The sequence below is a fragment of the Rhinoderma darwinii genome, chromosome 5, assembly GCF_050947455.1.
Source record: "Rhinoderma darwinii isolate aRhiDar2 chromosome 5, aRhiDar2.hap1, whole genome shotgun sequence".
NCBI lineage: Eukaryota > Metazoa > Chordata > Amphibia > Anura > Rhinodermatidae > Rhinoderma > Rhinoderma darwinii.
The window spans coordinates 64,423,389-64,443,682 of record NC_134691.1 but is presented as its reverse complement, the minus strand read 5'-3'; positions in this window follow the sequence as shown (position 1 = coordinate 64,443,682).

The window sequence follows — 20,294 nt, the reverse complement described above, 5'->3', positions numbered from 1 at the left end:
TAACTGATCGGCAGTAACTCTTTCAGCACCCTGGACAGTGACTACCGATCAGTATAAACCTGTAAAAAATAAAAATAAAAGACGTTCATACTTACCGGCAACTTCCTGCTTCCTCCAGTCCGGTCTCCCGCCCGTTGCCTTGGTGACGCGTCCCTCTCGACATCCGGCCCGACGTCCTGGATGACGTTTCAGGCCATGTGATCGCTGCAGCCAATCACAGGTCAATCACAGGCTGCAGCGGTCACATGGACTGCCGCGTCATCCAGGGATGTCGGGCTGGATGTGAAGAGAGGGACGCGTCACCAAGACAACGGCCGGGTAAGTATGAATTTCTTTAACTTTTATTACAGAAAAGGCTGTCCCTTCTCTCTATCCTGCACTGATAGAGAGAAGGGGCTGCCGATTAGTGCAGTGCTATTTTGCCGCCAAAAACGTGCTCGTAAATACGGGTGGAATACGTGTGACACCGGACCCATATTTACGAGCACGGGTTCGTAAATACTGGTGCAAAACGGGTGGAATACGTGTGACACCGGACCCGTATTTACGCCAGTATTTACGGGTGGGAAAAAATACGGTCGTGTGCATGAGGCCTTACTCCTACTTTTCTAGGATATGACCGTAACTTAATCTTCGTGTTTTAATCTGAATATGGTAAATTACAGCGTTAGGCCCCATGCACACGAACGTAAAAACGTCCGCAATTACGGGCCGTAATTATGGCCTGTTATTACAGGCCCATAGACTTCTATTGGCCACGGGTAACTTCCTGTGTGCTTAAGGGAAGGTGACCGGGCTGTTGAAAAATATGGGTCCTATTTCAGGCCGTAATTACGGCACGGCCAGGACCATAGAAGTCTATGGGAGTCCTGTAATTACGGATGGCTACGTGTGTGCACCCGTAATTAGGGGAGCGTTGCTAGGCGACGTCAGGGGATAGTTACTGTCCAGGGTGCTGAAAGAGTTAACTGATCGGCAGTAACTCTTTCAGCACCCGGGACAATGACTACCGATGGAGTTAATAGTATTAAAAGTTAACTTACCCGGAACTCCTTGCTTCTTTCTCCAGTCCAGCCTCCCGGGATGACGTTTCATCCCATCTGACCGCTGCAGCCAATCACAGGCCAATCACAGGCTGCAGCGGTCACATGGACTGCCGCGTCATCCAGGGAGGTCGGACTGGATGTCAAAAGAGGGACGGGTCACCAAGACAACAGTACGTATGAACTTCTTTTACTTTCAATCGCTGCGGAAACTCTGCCCGAAAGGGCTTCCCCTTCTCTCTATCCATCACTGATAGAGAGAAGGGCCTGCTGATTAGTGCAGAGAAAACGGGTCCGCAAATATGGGTGGAATACTGGTGACAACGGACCCGTATTTACGGGCACGGGTCTGTAAATACTGGTGGAATACGGGTCGAATACGTGTGACAAAGGACCCGTATTTACGGGAGGAAAAAAATACGTTAGTGTGCATGAGGCCTTACTTAGGGCAAAAAAAAAATCATAATAGTAGTTCACTTTTACAGATGTAGCCGTCTTTATCTTGACTTTGAATGCATTAAATACACAGTGGCAAGATCTTTTATCTCGGACATTTTCAATGAGTTTTCTTGTGTGATATCACGCTGCAGCAAGTTATCAGTCAAGATAAAGATGGCTACGTCCGTATATAGTGTCCTGACTTCTTTGGAGCATGCTACCAACCATCTGCATAAGTAACTTCCTCTACTGAACAGAAAGCCTTGGACTCACATGCAGGGTTTACTTGTGTATTCAGAGCACGCTCCAAGTATGGCCTTTATGCTAGCTTTTGTTTAGAAGACTTATCTGTAGGGCCCTGTTCACAACGAGTATTTTGCAAGCAGAAAAAATCTGCCTCAAAATTCCTTCAGTGAAAAAACGCTTTCTCTGCCTCCCATTGATTTCAATGGGAAGTCAGAGACAGAATCGCGGGAAGAAAGAGCATGTCATTTTTTTCCCGTGTGCGAGAAAAAAATGCCTCTGCCTACCATTGAAATCAAGGGGAGGCGGTTTTGGGCGTTTTTTGGTGCTGATTCCGATGTGGTTTCCACGTCAAAATCAGCGCCCAAAAACTGTGTGAACAGGGCCTTAGACTTAAAAATGTCACAAAAAAAAGCCAGTAAAAGCATTTGAGACATTTTTTGTGCCATTTTTTACATACGTTTTAAAATGCTGACAGAAAAGTTTGTGTAAAGAAGGCAGATTTTTCTACTATATTGTGTAATCAGAACAGTCATAGCTGTTTCAATGTTTGTTTGTTTTTGTTGGCAAAGAACAATGTACAGAATGACTTTGAAGAAACAACTGAAATACAAAGAGAAGTCATGAAAAAAAAGTTCCAAAATAAAGATTCCAAGCTTATTCCCTTGGATGTATTTTGTCAGTACATGAAGGAAATATCTTAGCACTAAAGCTAAACAAAAAAGTCCAAGAGTTGTAGACAAAATGCAGCGTGCCAACTGAAATTCATTGTGAACTATGGTCTAGATCAGGTCTCCAACCTATGGCTCTCCACCTGTTGTGGAACTTGAACTCCCAGCACTCCCTGCAGCTATCAGGGCTTATTGAGAGTTGTAGTTTCGCAACAGTTGAAGAGACAAAGGTTGGAGACCGCTGGTCTAGACGTTGTAATAATGCAATATATGTAGAAATGGTGCCATGAAATATAGCGGAAAAATAAGTGGTTATCCGTCCACTTGATCATTTTCAAGGAGTTGAAACCGTTTTTCAGGCAGATCTACATGTCTCTCTGAAACAATTGGGGCTGAGATTTAATCTGGGACATTAGGCCTCGTATCAAAACTATCTAACACAAAAACCGGCCCTATTGCCCATATCAACCAATTGCACTGAAGCTTTCATTTTTCCAGAGCATTTTAAGGGGGTTATCCCACCATAAAAACTTATGATCTTCCCACATGATAAGTGATAAGGGTTCAATCGCTGGGGGACCCGCCGCTGAGACTCCCAGTGATCAAGAGAATGGGAGTCACGAGTCCCCTTTATGAACAAAGCGTCAGGTCATGCATGCGTGCTGCCGCTACATTTATTCTCTATGGGACTCCGGCAGTACCATAGAAAATGAATTAAGCGGCAGCTCTCATGCGTGTCCTGCCACTTTGTTCATACAGTAGACTTGGGGCCACCATTCTCTTGATCGGTGAGGGTCCAAATGATGAGACCTCCAGTGATCAAACACTAATCACCTATTCTATAGATAGGTGATAGGTTGTTGTGGTGGCATAACCCCTTTAAGAAGTAAAAGCGGAGATCTTATTGATTGCTATAGGAAACAAGTCCAGTTTAATAAATGAGGCCCACTGTTTGAGCATTTACAATATTAAAAAGTATGTAGGATGTTGGTTTCTAAGCAACTAACAGATGAACACATGAAGAACCACATGGGGTCATCAGTGCCATTCCCTAGCAGTGGAAAGTGCTTTAGGCTGAGTTCACATGGGGCAGATACACTGTGTAATAGCATGCAGCGTATCCGCCCTGTCTGCCGCAGAGAATTCCGGGCGAAAAAGAGCACCAAACTGGTGCAGTTTTTCACCCGGAATGTCCGCTGCGAAAAGATGCAGTGCTTAGCTAACAGGCCAGCCTCATGGTAAGTCATCACAGTGGCGGTCACATGGGATGAAGCGTCATCACAGGAGGATGAAACACAGACTCCTAGGTAAGGTTAATATTTTTTTTGATTTCGGAGTTCCGTTTTTTGCTGTGGGATCGCTGAAAAAAACTGAACTGCTATTTGTTGCGGGATTTACATAGAAGCAGCGTTTACGTAAAGACAATTGACATGTTGTGGAAATTGGTGAAATTCCGCACCGCAGGTCATTTTCTGAGCGGTATTTCCGCTCAGTAATTACGCAGCGTGTGGATGAGATTTGTTTTATCTCATCCACTTTGCTGCTACTGTATTTGCTGCGGATTTTCTGAAACAATTTCTGTTGTGGAAAATCCACAGGATTTACGCAACGTGTGAACTGGCCCCATGGCATCATTTACACGAGCGTAATATACGCGCGTGCGACGCGCGTGCTTTTCACGCGTGTGGTACGCACCTATATTAGGCTATGGGGCAGTGCAGACAGTGCGTGAGTATTGGACAGCGCGAGTGCGTTGCGTAAAACTCAGGACATGTCCTTTGTTTGTGCGCTGTTCGCGCATCGCGCACCCATTGAAGTCAATGGGTGCGTGAAAACCACGCATGCCGCACGGGAGCACTTCCGTGCGAACTGCGTGGTTCGCGCAACTGCTGTCAAACTCTGAATGTGAACAAAAAAGCACCACGTGCTTTTCTGTTTACAAACATTCAAACGTAGTGTCATAATGATGGTGGCTACGTGAAAATCACGCAGCCGCGCATCATACACTGATGACACACGCAGCTGTTAAGTGCCTTTTGCGCACGCAAAACGCAGCGTTTTTTGCGTGCGCAAAACGCACACACTCGTGTAAATCAGGCCTTACTGTGCTTTTTGGTAAAAATCCACTTTTTGTAAATAAAGATAAGGAAATACTTCATATACTGAAAAAGACTGGGGATCTCAACGCTCTACAAGGATGTTGTTCTTTTACATTACATTGCCTGGCTGAACACTGCTAGTGAAACTGAACTTCTTCCAAAGTTTTTAAGTATTCGGCCCACAAACCTAACCTGGCACTGTCTAAGTTTCATCTTTTTCTTAAGCTGAATAAACACCTTTAAGGTTTTTCAAGAAGTCAAAACATGCCTATGAACAGGATAAATCTTTTACCAGCAGGGATTATATTCATTCACTGGTCATACAAGAGGCTCAGATGGAACGGTGATTATATTGAAAGTAATGTAGGTGTACATTTACATCGATTGAATAAGCATCTAACAATGTAAAAATTAAAAGCAGGGAATAGTACATTTTAGTAAGAGCTCATGTGACTTCAGTAGATTATATGGAGCCATAAATATTGCAAACTCCTTACCAGTTATGTTTGATTATTATTACTTTCCATAATTTTTCTAAATATCAATTAACAACAAAAAAATTATAGAAATATAGAGACAAATCCAGAAAGATAAACATTTACAGAATTAGAACGGGATCGACACTGGTGGTACACCATTATTTTGAGATTGTGAATTATTTTAAGGTTAAATGATGCATCTGGGACTTAAGGTCAGTTGAACCTGACATTTTTGGGACTTTTTTTTAAGAAAAAAAGGGTTAACATAATTTGGTGAAGTATTTTATACTGTATGACTTTTGCCCCGTCATTCAGCACCATGTATCGGGGGTAGCAAACTCTCAGACTCAGCCAGAATTTTACCCCTAGTGCACTATGACATAACTGTATCCCATGACATGGTGATCCTGAGGGCAATATGTGATTGACAGCCGTACTCCCTTTGTAGCGGCCTGGATTCTAGAAGCCAATCCTGGACATTTAACCCCTTAGATGCAGTGATCAGTACCGGTTGCACTGCTTGTGGCTTTCCCCATATCTAATTCCAAGATAAAGCTAAAGGATTGCTTTAAAGAGGCTCTGTCACCAGTTTATAACGTCCCTATCTTCTACCTAATCTAATAGGTGCTTTAATGTAGATAGCAACAGTTTTTTGTTTTGTTTTTAAAAATGTTTATTTTTGACCAAAAGATTTCTGATCATTTTTCGTTTTATGCAAATTTGTTCTAAATGCCCAACTGGGCGTTGTAAGGAAAAGTGTATGAGGCTGACCAATAAGCGTCATACACTTCTCTCCATTCATGCCCAGCTTGTTTCACTGCACAGCGTGATCTTGCGAGATCACGCTGTGATGGGGCTTCCTCCTGCAGGTCCTTCACCGGAGCCATGGAAGACTGAACAAACATCGCCTCCAGCCGCTGCAGATTCGGATAAACGTCCTGGCATGGCTGGAGGCGATGTCTGTTGACTCTTCCATAGCTCCAGTGAAGGACCTGCGGGAGGAAGTCCCGTCACAGCGACATGAATGAAATGAAGTGTATGACGCGGATTGGTCAGCGTCATACAATTTTCTTTACAACGTCCACTTGGTGAATAGTAATAAAACGCCCAGTTGGGCATTCAGAACAAATTAGCATAAAACTAATGATCAGAACTTGGTCAAAAATAAAAGTTTTTCCCAAAAAAACAACAACTGTTGTTATCTACATTAAAGCGCCTTAGGTAGACAATAGGGCAGTTATAAACTGGCGACATAGCCTCTTTAAGGCTACTTTCACGCGGCAGTATTTTGCTTTAGTATTTGGCAGCCAATGCCAGGGTTGAAACATAGAAAGAGAAAAGTATAATGGGAAAAAATTGCCATTATACCTCTTATACCTCTTTCCATATTTTGGACCCACTACTGATTTAAAATACTAACCAAAATGCTGCCATGTTAAAATGGTATTATTGTGATCAAACTCTATACAACTGTAATACAAGAAAAAAAAAAGGCTGTCTTAAAGTAGATATCTATTCAAAATTACACTTCAATATGCGATACAATTTAACAGATTGTGGTCAGAAATGGATCAGAATAAAGTTTTTAATCTAAAAGAAATGATTTAAAAACATCTAAGAATATAAATTTTTCAGCAGATCTCTGCAGAATATCAAAAGCAAGAACTACACAAAAGTAAAAAAAAATATATAGTCCTTGGACTTTACATAATTTATTAAACAGGAATATGTCACCATTTTCTACCTTACTACATAAACACAGGACAGTGGACACACTCTAAACAATGGCAGATGTTACCTTCGTGTATGATCTAGGTTGATCTATGAGAATGATTGGCACAGCAAAATCTCATGCACATTAGTTCCAGCCAGTGGAGTCCTGGTGTCAGTCATCATCACATCCATGCCTTTTGATCCCATCCCACGACATAACCAACTCTGTTAATATGAGTTTTTAAATTGAAGTCTCTCATAAGCCAGTCTACAGTGGGGAACTAGGTACCACTATAGGTATTATTTGAAGCTCCTAGGCTTAAGGCAAAATCTGCAACAAGGCCCACCAACCATTTATAGTGCTGGTCTTGTTTGGGCAATAGGACCTTTTTGACCCCTTCAGGCTCCAGGGCCCATACAACTGCTTACTCTGCAGGACCGCAAACCTTATAGACAACCCACTGACCACTACCTGCCTCGAGAATCTCTTATGTGAATTTCATAAGGGAGAAAATGGTGACAGATCTTCTTTAATAAGTGAAAAGCTTATACAAAAAGAAGCACAAGGCTAATACTCTTACGTCATCGTGACTACATTCCCACATAGTGGGTATTATTTTTCTTATATAAAAACATTCATGTAAAAGATAAACATGAAAAAAAAACTTTCTTTTGCACTCCTCACATATAAATATCTGCATTCAAATTACCAGATATGCTTATTCTAATGTTATATGCCCCAACACTACTGGATTACCCAGTATCGCACTAGATCATATGGCCTTGCACTAGGTTTGTGTCAGGTAGCACCTTTCCGCTGGTTTTTCGGATCCCACACAGCTGTTTTACTTTCCGCCACTTCATGCAACGATCTCTGATACAGAGATCAATGTAGGATTTGGCAGTTACATTTAGTTTGCACATTAGAAGGATGGATTACAGGGGGAAGAGTGCAGACTCAAAATGTGGAGAACAAAGTGCACACTTATCTTGATAGGTGGCACAGCTGTGGGGCAATCATGTATCCTTATCAATGTCAAAACCGTGAAGAAAGCAGGCGGGTATCATACAATACAATCTGCTAGGGATTTCTGCTATATCTATGGCTATGAATTTACTGTATCTGTAAAATATAAACTTGTAAATTATATTTACTTCAGATTAAAATTATGGGCATTGTCCTCTAACAGCTTCATTTTAACAACTGCAATGCTCCAATATAAAACATAGAATATAACAATGACTATATCTGAAGCTAAATCTCAGATCCACACATTAGACTTCATTGTTTCTAGAAAACATTTCAAAATCAGTCGATTGCATATTTCGAAACTTTCCACAAAAATGTAGACACACGTATCTATAACACTCATTTACAACATGCCTAGTTCTCTAAGAATCCCTAACAATTCTATGCCAAAAAGCCAACAGACCACATTTTGGTTTTGAAATTTGTTATAAATCCATACTTGCCAACTATTAAATCCTAAAAATAAGGCTATTTTATGCATCGCCCATTCTACCCAGGAATGCCCCTAAACTATGCAAATGTGCTACCAAAGTGGGCGTTTATGAACAAACTCCGTCCTTTTACGGCGTGCACAAAAATCAGGACAGTTGACAAGTATGTATAAATTTAAAGTCTCTTATCTACATTTGCTCTGCACTTTAATGTAATCTATTGGGTGGAAGCAGACATTTAATGAGGTGATCCACAACGACAACCCCTGTTCATATTAGGGCTAAAGGACATCTTAAAGAGGATTACGCCTTGGCAAACTTGGCATGCCGATGGTAGGCCATTCATTTGCTAGGGTTTCAGGAGTAGGTCCTGCAATGACCAGCTGATCACTGTCTCTTGTTGTCTTTTGTTGAGAGGACTTCTTTAAGGCTGGGGTGAGGCTGACTGGGATGTTCCTCAATGGGATTACTGACCGGAAATCCAGAAAAATGTCTTCCTCCGTGATCACTACTTTATCTCACTTATCTCCAGTCCTGAGAACCTCCTTAAACATTTATAAACATATACTTTATTTTTCCAAGCTTTATACTACAGTTTAGATGCCCTATAAACGAAATTGGAGTAGTCTTAAGTGACTTCCTGGAAAAAATATTTAATTTGCTTATCACATGAATTTTGATTCTTTTTGGCAGAAACCCAGCTTCATGTGATTTTAGGTATTTGTTGCCAATTGGTAAACACAGCTGGTCATTAATAAGAAAGACTTTCCGTTCTTTCTTCCTTGATGGTTTTTCAACCCTATCCACGTAAACTACTGAGTCATCTAGAGATTGTAATATCAATCAGTCAAAAAATTTGGCTGTTTCCTTGGAAGTCAACATTGTATACCTATTGACAACGATGAGCTCCTCACGTGTCGGCCGCGATAGTATAAATACTCAGCATTATCTGTATATAGATACGCCTCCTTCTATTATTACTGTAAGAGGCAAAAATAGTGCAGCCAGGGAGGAAATCCTAGGGCTGTGCATGAACTAAATGAACTACATTTGCAAAATAAGAAAAACCCCAGAGATTCCAGAATCCCACACAGTTGAATCCATCCACCTTTGGTTTTCATTATATTTTTTTACATATACTCATTGGGTACTTAGGATAGTCCAAAGAATTAGGTTATGAGGTTTATGGCATCATGTCATAGAGCAGGAGAAGCTTAGCAGATTGATATGCAGTTTTTGTGGGGGGAAAAAATCTGTATAACTTGTAATTTATTCATTTATTCCCTGTTAATTCTGGGTTTAGGAGTCCAGTGGCGGAGGTCTTTATCAGTGATTTACCACTATCTCTGTATGAACACGCAAGGGAAGGCGGTCAATGATAAAGTTAGGGCTCATTCAGACGAGCGTAACTCTCATCTGTGTTCTGTGCGCTGAAATAACTCACAGCACACGGACCCATTCATTTCAATGGGGCTATTCAGACATGCGTGAGTTTTCACGTAGCGGATGTCAGTTGCGTGAAGCTCACTGCATGTCCTATATTGGTGCGTTTTTGCGCACCTAGTCGCACATTGAAGTCTATGGGTGCATGAAAACCACAAACCGCACATGGACAACATCCATGTGATGTACATGTTTTACACATCAGTTACAAAGAAATGCAGAGAAATTAAAAGAAAGAAAAACAGAAGTGCTTGTACAGATGTGAAAAATGCATGCCACACGCAAAGCACACTGATGCCAATACGCACAAGGACATGAAATGTAGAAAAAACGCTGCGTTTTTTACACCCGCAAATCAGGACACGGTCGTCTGAATGCAGCCTTAGATCACTCACTGAACTCTTAAAGGCTACATGAAACCAATGTTTTAAGTGATTTAAAACGTTTTAATTGACTGCTATTTAAAATGTAGTTTTACATGCTTTAATATAGGCTAAAGTTCAAGTTCATACCAAGCGTTTTACATTACTGCATATTTAACTTTGCCCTTTAAAATTTTGGCTTAAAGAGGCTCTGTCACCACATTATAAGTGCCCTATCTCCTACATAAGGAGTTCGGTGCCATAAGGTAAGTGACAGTAATGCTTTTTATTTAAAAAAACGATCTTTTTTCACCACTTTATTAGCGATTTTAGATTTATGCTAATGAGTTGCTTAATGCCCAAGTGGGCGTGTTTTTACTTTAGACCAAGTGGGCGTTGTACAGAGGAGTGTATGACGCTGACCAATCAGCCTCATGCACTCCTCTCCCTATGTGCTGAGGTAATGAATGGAGAGGAGTGCATAACGCTGATTGGTCAGCGTCATACACTCCTCTGTACAACGCCCACTTGGTCTAAAGTAAAAACACGCCCACTTGGGCATTAAGCAACTCATTAGCATAAATCTAAAATCGCTAATAAAGTGTTGTAAATAGATCGTTTTTTTTAAATAAAAAGCATTACTGTCACCTACATTACAGCGCCCATCTCCTTATGTAGGAGATAGGGCACTTATAATGTGGTGACAGAGCCTCTTTAATGTACACACAGACTTGTAGCAATTAATATTGGCACTGCATCAACAATTACAATTATGGAGCCTATACGCTTCAATGGGCCCTTACTGTAAATCCATATTTAATAATTGTAATGTATAGTAATAAGCTTTAAAAGCTGAACAAAAGTAACCACTTGATATGTCTTATAAATTAAGAACAGGGAGCTACTAAAAGTATGTTGGTGGTGTCGTAAATAGTGACCATTCAGTTAAAGGCAGCGACCTGATCAGGGGTTTTGTACAATTCCACATTTTCCATGCACTCCTTTTTATAAAGCTACATAATGTCTGAGTGTGCCCATATAACAGCCAGGCAAAGCCATTTTGGCAAGATCAATCGACTATAAAATGTGTATGGGGATATCCCTCCTCCAACATCTGGACTTCAACATGTCCAATCCTTTGTACCAGCGGGAGATAAGACGCTGCCAGAAGTGCGGATTATTCTCCTCTTCCCATTGAAAACACATGCACGCCTGGCCTAGCCAGGAGAAATAGCTTTTGGCTGTAGTGGATGGGCACCCTAAGGCAGAAAATGTTTGAACTTGACTTCTCCTCCAAATCACATAGTAACAATACATAATCACATAGCATTTTTTTTTTTCAATGCAAAAAGCCCGTGCAACTACCTGGTCAGTCCTGTAATTATACATGTTGATGGCTTCAATTTACAAAGGAAAACCCAGGTACCTTACAGTACAGTATGTTAAAGAGGCTCTGTCACTAGTTTAGTAATGCCCAATCTCCTAGCTAATCTAATAGGCGCTGTCACACTGATAATACTAGTGAAAATTGTGTCCCAAAAAGGTTATTATTTTAAAAGTTATGAGCTATTTTCTAAATATGTGAAAGAGCCTTTATTAGACAAATTGGAGGTAACACCAGCGATTCTCCTGAGGTGGAGCCTCCTCACAGCCCGACGCTGTCCTATCAGCATGAAGCTGCTTCACACAGTGTGAGAGACTGAGGCTGGAGGGAAGAGGGATCATTTCAAAACAGTCATATATCGGGCTGTGGAACCCCTGGAACAGTGGATCTGGTGGCATATGAAAGAGGAGATTCTAAATCTTTCATATGACACAGGATCGCAGTTCTAGCTGTGAAACAACCGGAGATATCACTAGTTGAATACACAGTTGAGAATAGAAGTTGTATGCTATATGATCAGGCTGTGTTGCTGGGCAGGGAAGGGGGAGAAGCTGTATGCTGATTGGATAGCGTCATACAGAAAACATCACTTCGCCCAGAGTAAAAAGAACGAGTCATCCCCCATTTGGCTATTAGAGCTACATTAGCATATTTAGAAAAATGCTCATAACTTTGCAAATAATAAAAGTTTTTTTTTAACCAAATCACACTGTAGAAAAGCAGCAACATAGCACCTATTAGATTAGTTAGGAGATGGGGAATTAATAAACAGGTGACAGATCCTCTTTAAAGGAATACTTAATTTTAGAGAATTTGTCAAAGAAAAACTTTACATTGATGAAAAGACTGACTACCTAGGTAAGCTGGTCATGGTCACTAATGAAATCCGGGTACAGTCTGATAAGATAAAACATAATGCAACTAAGCTACAGTAATTGTATGGCTGCATATTAATTACATGGAATACAACTGAAGAATAAAGAAGGGCCAGTAAGCTACATAGCAGCAATCAATGCCAAGCTACAGCTCCAAAAGCACATAAATCTTAGGGTGCATAGAAGGTGAAATAAAAATCATGTCCTCATCTTAACTATGGGGTATCATTTTGGGTATCATACTGTAAAAAATTAGCTTAGAAGATAGCTAGAGACGGTTCAAAGGCAGGCACAAAGATTTATACAGTACATGGAATGGGAGGTCTCTGTTATAATGAGAGGCTGAAAAAAACCCTTAGAACTGATCTTATTAATATGTATAAATAAGAACTAGCAAAAAAGGACCAGGGTGTATGTCTTACGTGTGTAGAAAAAGCAATACAAACATTAATAGAAGAGAGGGTTCTTCATAGTTAGGCAGGGTTCACACGACCTATTTTCAGGCGTAAACGAGGCATTTTATGCCTCGAATTACGCCTGAAAACACGGCTCAAATACGTCGGCAAACATCTGCCCATTCATTTCAATGGGTTTGCCGACGTACTGTGCCGACGACCTGTCATTTTACGCGTCGCTGTCAAAAGACGGCGCGAAAAATAACAGCCTCGTCAAAGAAGTGCAGGACACTTCTTGGGACGTAATTTGAGCCGTTTTTCATTGACTTCAATGAAGAACAGCTCCAAATTACGTCCGTAATTGACGCCTCGCAAAACGCGAGTACGAGCAATTACGTCTGAAATTCAGGAGCTGTTTTCTCCTGAAAACAGCTCCGTAATTTCAGCCGTAATTGACGTAATCGTGTGCACATACCCTTAGAGTAGTCAAAGTTTAGAATGCCCTATCTCAACAGGTACAATGACAGCAAAAAAAAAAAAAAAGGCTACATAATTATCTCTTGACTAATAGCAAATCAAATAAAATTCAGTTAGGTCTTAGAAAAGTTGGACATGTTTCTTTTTTCAACCTATATAAGGTTCTGTTCACATCTGTGCTTCTACTTCCATGATATACCCCATTGATTTATAATGTGGGCTGTAGGGGGTTCCATTGAGGTTTCTGGAGTTTTGATGGCAAGAATATTGCTGCTTGCTTTGCTATTTTTGCCGTCAAAACGGACTGATCCTAAATGGAACCGTCGACGGAAGGGCCAAATCCAAATCTGAACAGAGCCTAACTATGTATCATATAGAAAGGGATAGTAAAAGGACAAACTAGCGCATATTTATTATTATTTTTTTAAAAAGTGCAATTTTGCCAGCAGTTTCTCATCCACCAAAATGGCATTGATTTTACTGGATGTGCGGCACCACATTGACTTACCACGTGGCACCTGGATGTGAATTATAGCACAAGTGCTATTTATTGCCATACATCCAAATAGATCATTGCTATAGGAAATATATCATTGCTATAAAAGGAAGCAGAAACAAACTGTAATTGTCTAACCCTCCTGAATGTACACAGGGTCATCCGGTTCTGCCATTGTCTACTGTAGATCTTCTCTAAAAACATTATGTGCCCTACAGTTTTAGCTACAATATTTTAACTTTAAGAATTTCAATAAATAACACATATAACTGCATTATACAGAAAAGTTACAGAGAAGCTTATCAGTTATCAGACGGGTATTATTAAAAAAAACAAAAAACTTTGGACAGTAGTCTCTGCAGCAAAGCAGTAAGTTAATATAGCTGCTCCTATGCAAGAAATGGAATAGTTTATCTAACTGACTTGGTGTTATGGTACATTGTTAATAAACAACCCACAAATCCCATTAAAAGCTTTGCAGAAGTAATCTGAGAACCATTTCCTAATAGAAACATCAAATATTAACTGAACCTTAAGGGCATGTTCAGACTAGGCGGAATACTGAAGACACTATCCGTATCAATGCCGCACATAATCCGCGTTGCAGATCCCGTTGCGGATTTGGCTAAAATGTTAAGTAAAATGCTGCAGATTTGTCGTTGCGGATTCAGGTACAGATCACATCCTGCTCTCTTTCAAACATTCCATCCCAGTCTGGGTATAGACCTCGACACACATAGGTCCAGCCAGAATGATGAAATATCCTGTTCCTGAAAGCAATCCGCAATGCAACACACATTACATCTGCGGATTTCATTGCGGAATTTTGAAACTCCATTGAAGTCAATGGAGAAATTCTGCAACAAGTACGCATCAAGTCCGCAATAGACAGTGTATGCTGCGGACAGGAAATTCCGCACCGCAGCCTATATGGTCCGCAGCGGAGTTTTCCGCAAAGTCTGCACGAAGATAACTAAAAAGGTGGGGAAACCAATGGACAAACGGTCTGCTGCGGATTTTCACTGCGAACTGTCCGCAGCGGAATTCCACAGCAATTCCGCCACGTCTGAACGTGCCCTAAGGGTAAGAACACACCCGGCATAATCACTGCGGACGGATTCATTGCAGAAAATCTTCAACGTATTGCAGTAGCAGCAGTGTGGGTGAGATGTCAACAAATCTCGTCCCCACTTCAGCTGCAGCATGTCAATTAATGCTGCAGAATCGCAGCTCTTCGGTTGCGGGTTTTCTCCATTGAATTCAATGGGGTGCTTAAACCCGCAACAAAGTAGTGTGTGTTGCGACATTTCCAGTCACCGCAAAAATCGCAAGTAAGAAAAAAAAAAGTTATATTTACCCAGAGTTCCCTGCTTCTTCTCCAGTCCGGCCTCTTTGGATGATGTTTCATCCCATGTGACCACTGCAGCCAATCACAGGCTGCATGAGTCACATGGCCTGCAACGTCATCCCAGGAGGCTGGACCACGCACAGAAGAGAGGGAGGGGGTAAGTATGAATGTTTTTTGTTCTTTTTCTTGCGCTACTTTCCGCAGCGGAAATTCCCGCCCGAAGAAATGCGCCACAAAGTGTTCCAGATATTCGGACAGCATTCCTACAGTGTTTAGGGCGGATATGCTGTGCAGCTTGACGCAATGTATCCTCCCTGAACACACCGTGTGTGTTCCTACCCTAAAAAGAGATTGAGGACATTGCAGATTTGCTGGAGCAGAAAGGGGCCGATATTTTCGCATATATACAATAGCATACTGATCGTATATTGAGAAACTATGCAACTTTGAAATATACTTTGTGAATCAGCTTATTACAGTTTTCAAGATCTCTGGTTGTAGTCATTGAATGTGAACCTTCATTGTTTACTTTCTGACAACGAAAACCTTTTCTGTTCATGTGCTGCTCACACAAATGCAGAGATCATTCTAATAAAAGCTCTAAGAAACTTATCGAGTCACATGAACAGGGCAGATTTTCGTCCTCTGGATGTAGCTCATACACTGATGCCGCTGTCCACACAAACCGTTCTATCATCTCCTTATCTGCTGTGCAAATATTTTTTGTTACCGTATTACTACCATATTTATATTACATTTAGAACTTATACTGTGTTCTGTCTGCAGAGTCCTATATCATAAAAATGTATTTCTCTCTTACAGTTGAAAAAAGAAAGCTTAAAGTAAAACTGGTTAAATTGTCATAATCAGTTAAATGGATTTACTAGGTTCATTTAACATAATCGGGTCATTATTCTTTCACTTTTATCCCTCAAATGCAAGTTTCCAAGGTGCTTTGCATACTATAGGTTCTTAACACCACAGGAAATAACAAAATAGCAGAATTTTACTGCAGAAGTTTCCAAAATGATGCTCCCGTGTCAGACATCACTCAACGCTCTGCAGCTATTGGGTGAAGCTGCACCTCACAGACTTCCTTTTCTGCCTTCCATGTGCATGCACTCTGCATAAAATATGGGTAAATTTGGGGAACCAGAATAAAATAATTAATGGTCCTGTTATGTTAAATGACCCCCGTATATCTCCATTTTACTAATATAAAATTTTTCTCAAGTTAAAAAGAAAAAGACAATATTTGTTATTATCTATCATCTGTAGTTCTGGTGAAAACTGAGAAATACATTACCATACTTTAAATTGGATGATAATCTGTAGTGATAAATATTGCTTGAGTAGACCGATGTGCATGCTGTCAGAGCACTTCTTCAAAGTTTTGTCTGAAAGTTACCCATTGTTCAGTAGAGGACGGGTCTATTATTACAAGCAGATTTAGTACATTCATAGAACTATGGCATTTATTGAAGGCCTTTATGTGCAGTCATTGGTAGATCTGAACTCTTGCCAGCAAGTTACATAACTGTGAAGTGTTTCATTTAGTTTGCAGATTTCCTTGCGACACTTTTCACTATTAGGATTGTAGTCCTCTTGTACTGGTCCACTGTTTGATCGTCTCTGGAAGAAAAATGAATAACTGTAACTTTGCTCTGGAGTTGGAAAATTGCAAAAAAGAGCAACAGCAATTGCAAATATAAGATGTGGATTTCAATGACACAATTTTCTCATTTCAAGTCAAAGGCTGGGTTCACACGACCTATTTTCAGACGTAAACGAGGCGTATTATGCCTCGTTTTACGTCTGAAAATAGGGCTACAATACGTCGGCAAACATCTGCCCATTCATCTGAATGGGTTTGCCGACGTACTGTGCAGACGACCTGTCATTTACGCGTCGTCGTTTGACAGCTGTCAAACGACGACGCGTAAAAATACAGCCTCGGCAAAAGAAGTGCAGGACACTTCTTTCAGACGTAATTTGAGCCGTTCTTCATTGAACACAATGAAGCACAGCTCAAAATTTACGGCTGTCAGAGAAGCCTCGCAAAATGCGAGGAGGAGCAATTACGGCTAAAAAGAGGCAGCTGTTTTCTCCTGAAAACAGTCTGTCATTTCAGACGTAAAAGCCTGCTAACGTGTGCACATACCCAAAGGGGGAATGCTGCATCAAAATAGCAAGAGATGGAGTATGTTGAAATTTATACCTATACAAATTGTGGTTTGGAGGTACTAGGTGTGAATCAGGTTTTCAAAAATCCAATGCACTTTACATGTACCATCTAGATCAGTGCATTTTTTATATATTTTTTCTTTTGTAGCAAAAAAAAATAAAAAAATTTGCGAACAAGACTTTGTAGAGACTTTTTTTCCGATAAAAGGTACAAATTTTTACTTTTTATAAGGAGTAAAGGAGAAAAAGCACCCCAACATTTGAAAAGCAATTTCTCCCGATTATGGCAATCCCCCATATGTGGTCATAAACTGCTGGTTGGACAAACAGCAGCGCTCAGAAAGGCAGGAGTGCTATTTGGCATGTAGATTTTGCTGGATTGGTTTCTGGGCGCCATGTCTCATTTGCAGAGCTTCTGAGGTACCATTATAGGGAAAACCGCTTAAAAGTGACCCCATTTTGGAAACTAGGCCCCTTGAGGAATTCATTGTAGTTTTCATGGGGTGCATTCGACTTTTTGATCAGTTTTTATTCTATTTTTAAGAGGCATGGTGACTAAAAAACGGCAATTCTACAATGGTTTTTTTATTCCTCTTTTTACAGCGTTCACCGTGCGCTATAAATTACATATTCACTTTATTCTGCGGGGCGATACGATTACAGCGATACCAGATGTTTATAGTTTTTTTTATGTCATGGCGTTTGCACATTAAAATACTTTTTATAAAAAATCATTTACTTTTTGTGTTACCTTATTCTAAGCGGCAGAACTTTTTATTTTTCCCATCAAGAAAGCCGTGCGAGGACTTGTTTTTTGCGTAACGAGCTGTAGTTTTGATTAGTACCATTTTAGGGTACATGGACTTTTTGATCTCTTTTTATTCCATTTTTTGGGAGGTGGAGTGACTAAAAAATTGTGATTCTGGTACGGTTTATTATTATTTTCTTTTATGGCGTTCTCCACGTGGGATAAATAATGAAATACTTTTGTAGTTCAAGCCATCACGGAAGTGGCAATACCAATTATGTATAGTTTATTTATGTATTTTTTTTTATTGTAAAAAACTGATAAGGGAAAAAGGGGTATTTTTTAACTTTTATTGCTTTCAAACTTGAAGGCAGGAGGCCCTGATCGCAATTCTAATACACTGCACTACATGCGTAGTGCAGCGTATTAGAGCTGTCAGCTACTCACTGACAGCAAGCATAGTGGGTCCTGAGTTTGTCAGTACCCACTAGGCTTCCGTAGATAGAATAGCCGGAGGCCATTGTTAGGCCTCCGGTTGCCATAGCAAACATCGGCGTCCGCGATCATATAGCAGGACGTAGATGGTGATCTAACCCCTGAAAAGCCGCGATCGCTATTGAACGCAGCTTCAAAGGGTAAATCAGTGGGGACAACCACGATCGGTCCCTGCTGAAGTAGATGCGGCAGATGAAGTACAAGACACCAGTTGTAACACCAGTTGTCATAGCTCCTGTATGTGCCGGGAGGACGTACTATTCCGTCATGGAGCGTGAACAATGCACTTATGACGGAATAGTACGTCAAGGAGCGGGAAGGGGTTAGGAAGTAAGAGTCTATGATCCTTAGACTCTTCCATCTCTTGGATGTGCCTACCAGGAAAAGAGCTTTAAACTGACAGATACTTCAGTAAACAGTCTTGTAAAGGTTTAAAAGAAAGCTGTGTAAAATACACTTTTTTTTCCAGGATGGACAGGACTATTAATAGTTGGTCAGTGATTTTTTAAGGCTCTATAAGGCAGGCGAATAAACCCCAAATACACATCAATGTCCTCTTAATTTCCAAATTTGAACCCAATTGAAAACCTGTGGTGTGTATTAAAGAGAGCAGTGCTCAAGCATTACATAAAGCAGCTCAGTGCTGTATTCTCGCCTAGAGAGGCTTCACTAAATATTAATAACTGTGGTGCCAATATTTTTAAAGTCTAAGGGTATGTTCACACGGTTTATGCTTGAGGCAGAAAAATACCAGGCTTATTTCAGAGGAAAACCACCTCTGAATCCAGTAGTTTTTGGAGCTGATTTTGGTGTTTGCAAGTGTATTTTGAGGCGGTTTTTGTAGCGTCAATAGAAATTCAGGACCAAAAACACTTCAGGAGTGACACTCTACTTTTTTCCCCGAGGCATATTTTAAAGAGGTGTTTTTCGAATTCAGCAGTGTAAAAATACACCTCATAAGAACAGCACAGTGTATTTCCCATTGAAGTCAATGGGAAACCATTTGCAGGCGTATTTCAAGTGTATTTTGGAGCATCCAGAGGACAGTACCTTACATCGGTGGTCTCCAACCAGTCGCTCTACAGTTGTTGGACAACTGCAACACCTAGCACTGGTGGGCCAAAAGTTGGAGACTGCTATTCTACCACCTTCGGATTTGATTGTACGTATAAGAAATTAATGATTAAGGACCCTAGTGGTCTGAAACGCGTAAGCGTGGTCCCGGGATTTTTGTTTTATCCCTGTTTTTAAAATTACCTAATAAAAATTGGAAGTTTTAAATATTCGAGTGCTGGATCCGCCTTTTCTACACACCATTTTTGTTATAAGAAATTAATACTTGAATTAGCTCTGTAATTGTTAATACATCAGGCATTTAAGGTGCCCTAGTAGGATTGGCACAACAGACATGGCATAATAATTTTAATTTACTCCATAGTACAATGCGCTATTCGGCTTAGACAATACTAAGTTATTTCTCACCTTATTTGTGGAGTTATTTGTAGACTTATTTATAGAGTTATTTGTAGAGTTAATACAGAGTTTTTCATTGCTGTATCTCACAAGTTTTCTTAGTCTATTTTTCAATTCAGCAATTGCAGTTGAATCATTTTGATTTAGATTTCTTGTGTGTTGCCTGAGTAAACATCCCAAGTAAACCAGGTTCTATTAAATATAAAACAAGAAAAACATGTTAAAAAAATGTCAAAACTGCTTAATAAAAATAAAATAGATGAAACATGACTGACACTATTAAAAGTTTTCAATTTTATAATTATCTCCACCCAAAATCTAGAACTTGTTTCTCTTTTATGTTCAATCTATTTTTATTGCATTTTAATACAACACAGAATATTTGTAATAAAACAGATGTCTCAACTGGTGAGTTAAAAGCAGAGGATGCGTGCACTGAAAGTATTAGCAAAAACTGACAATTTAGC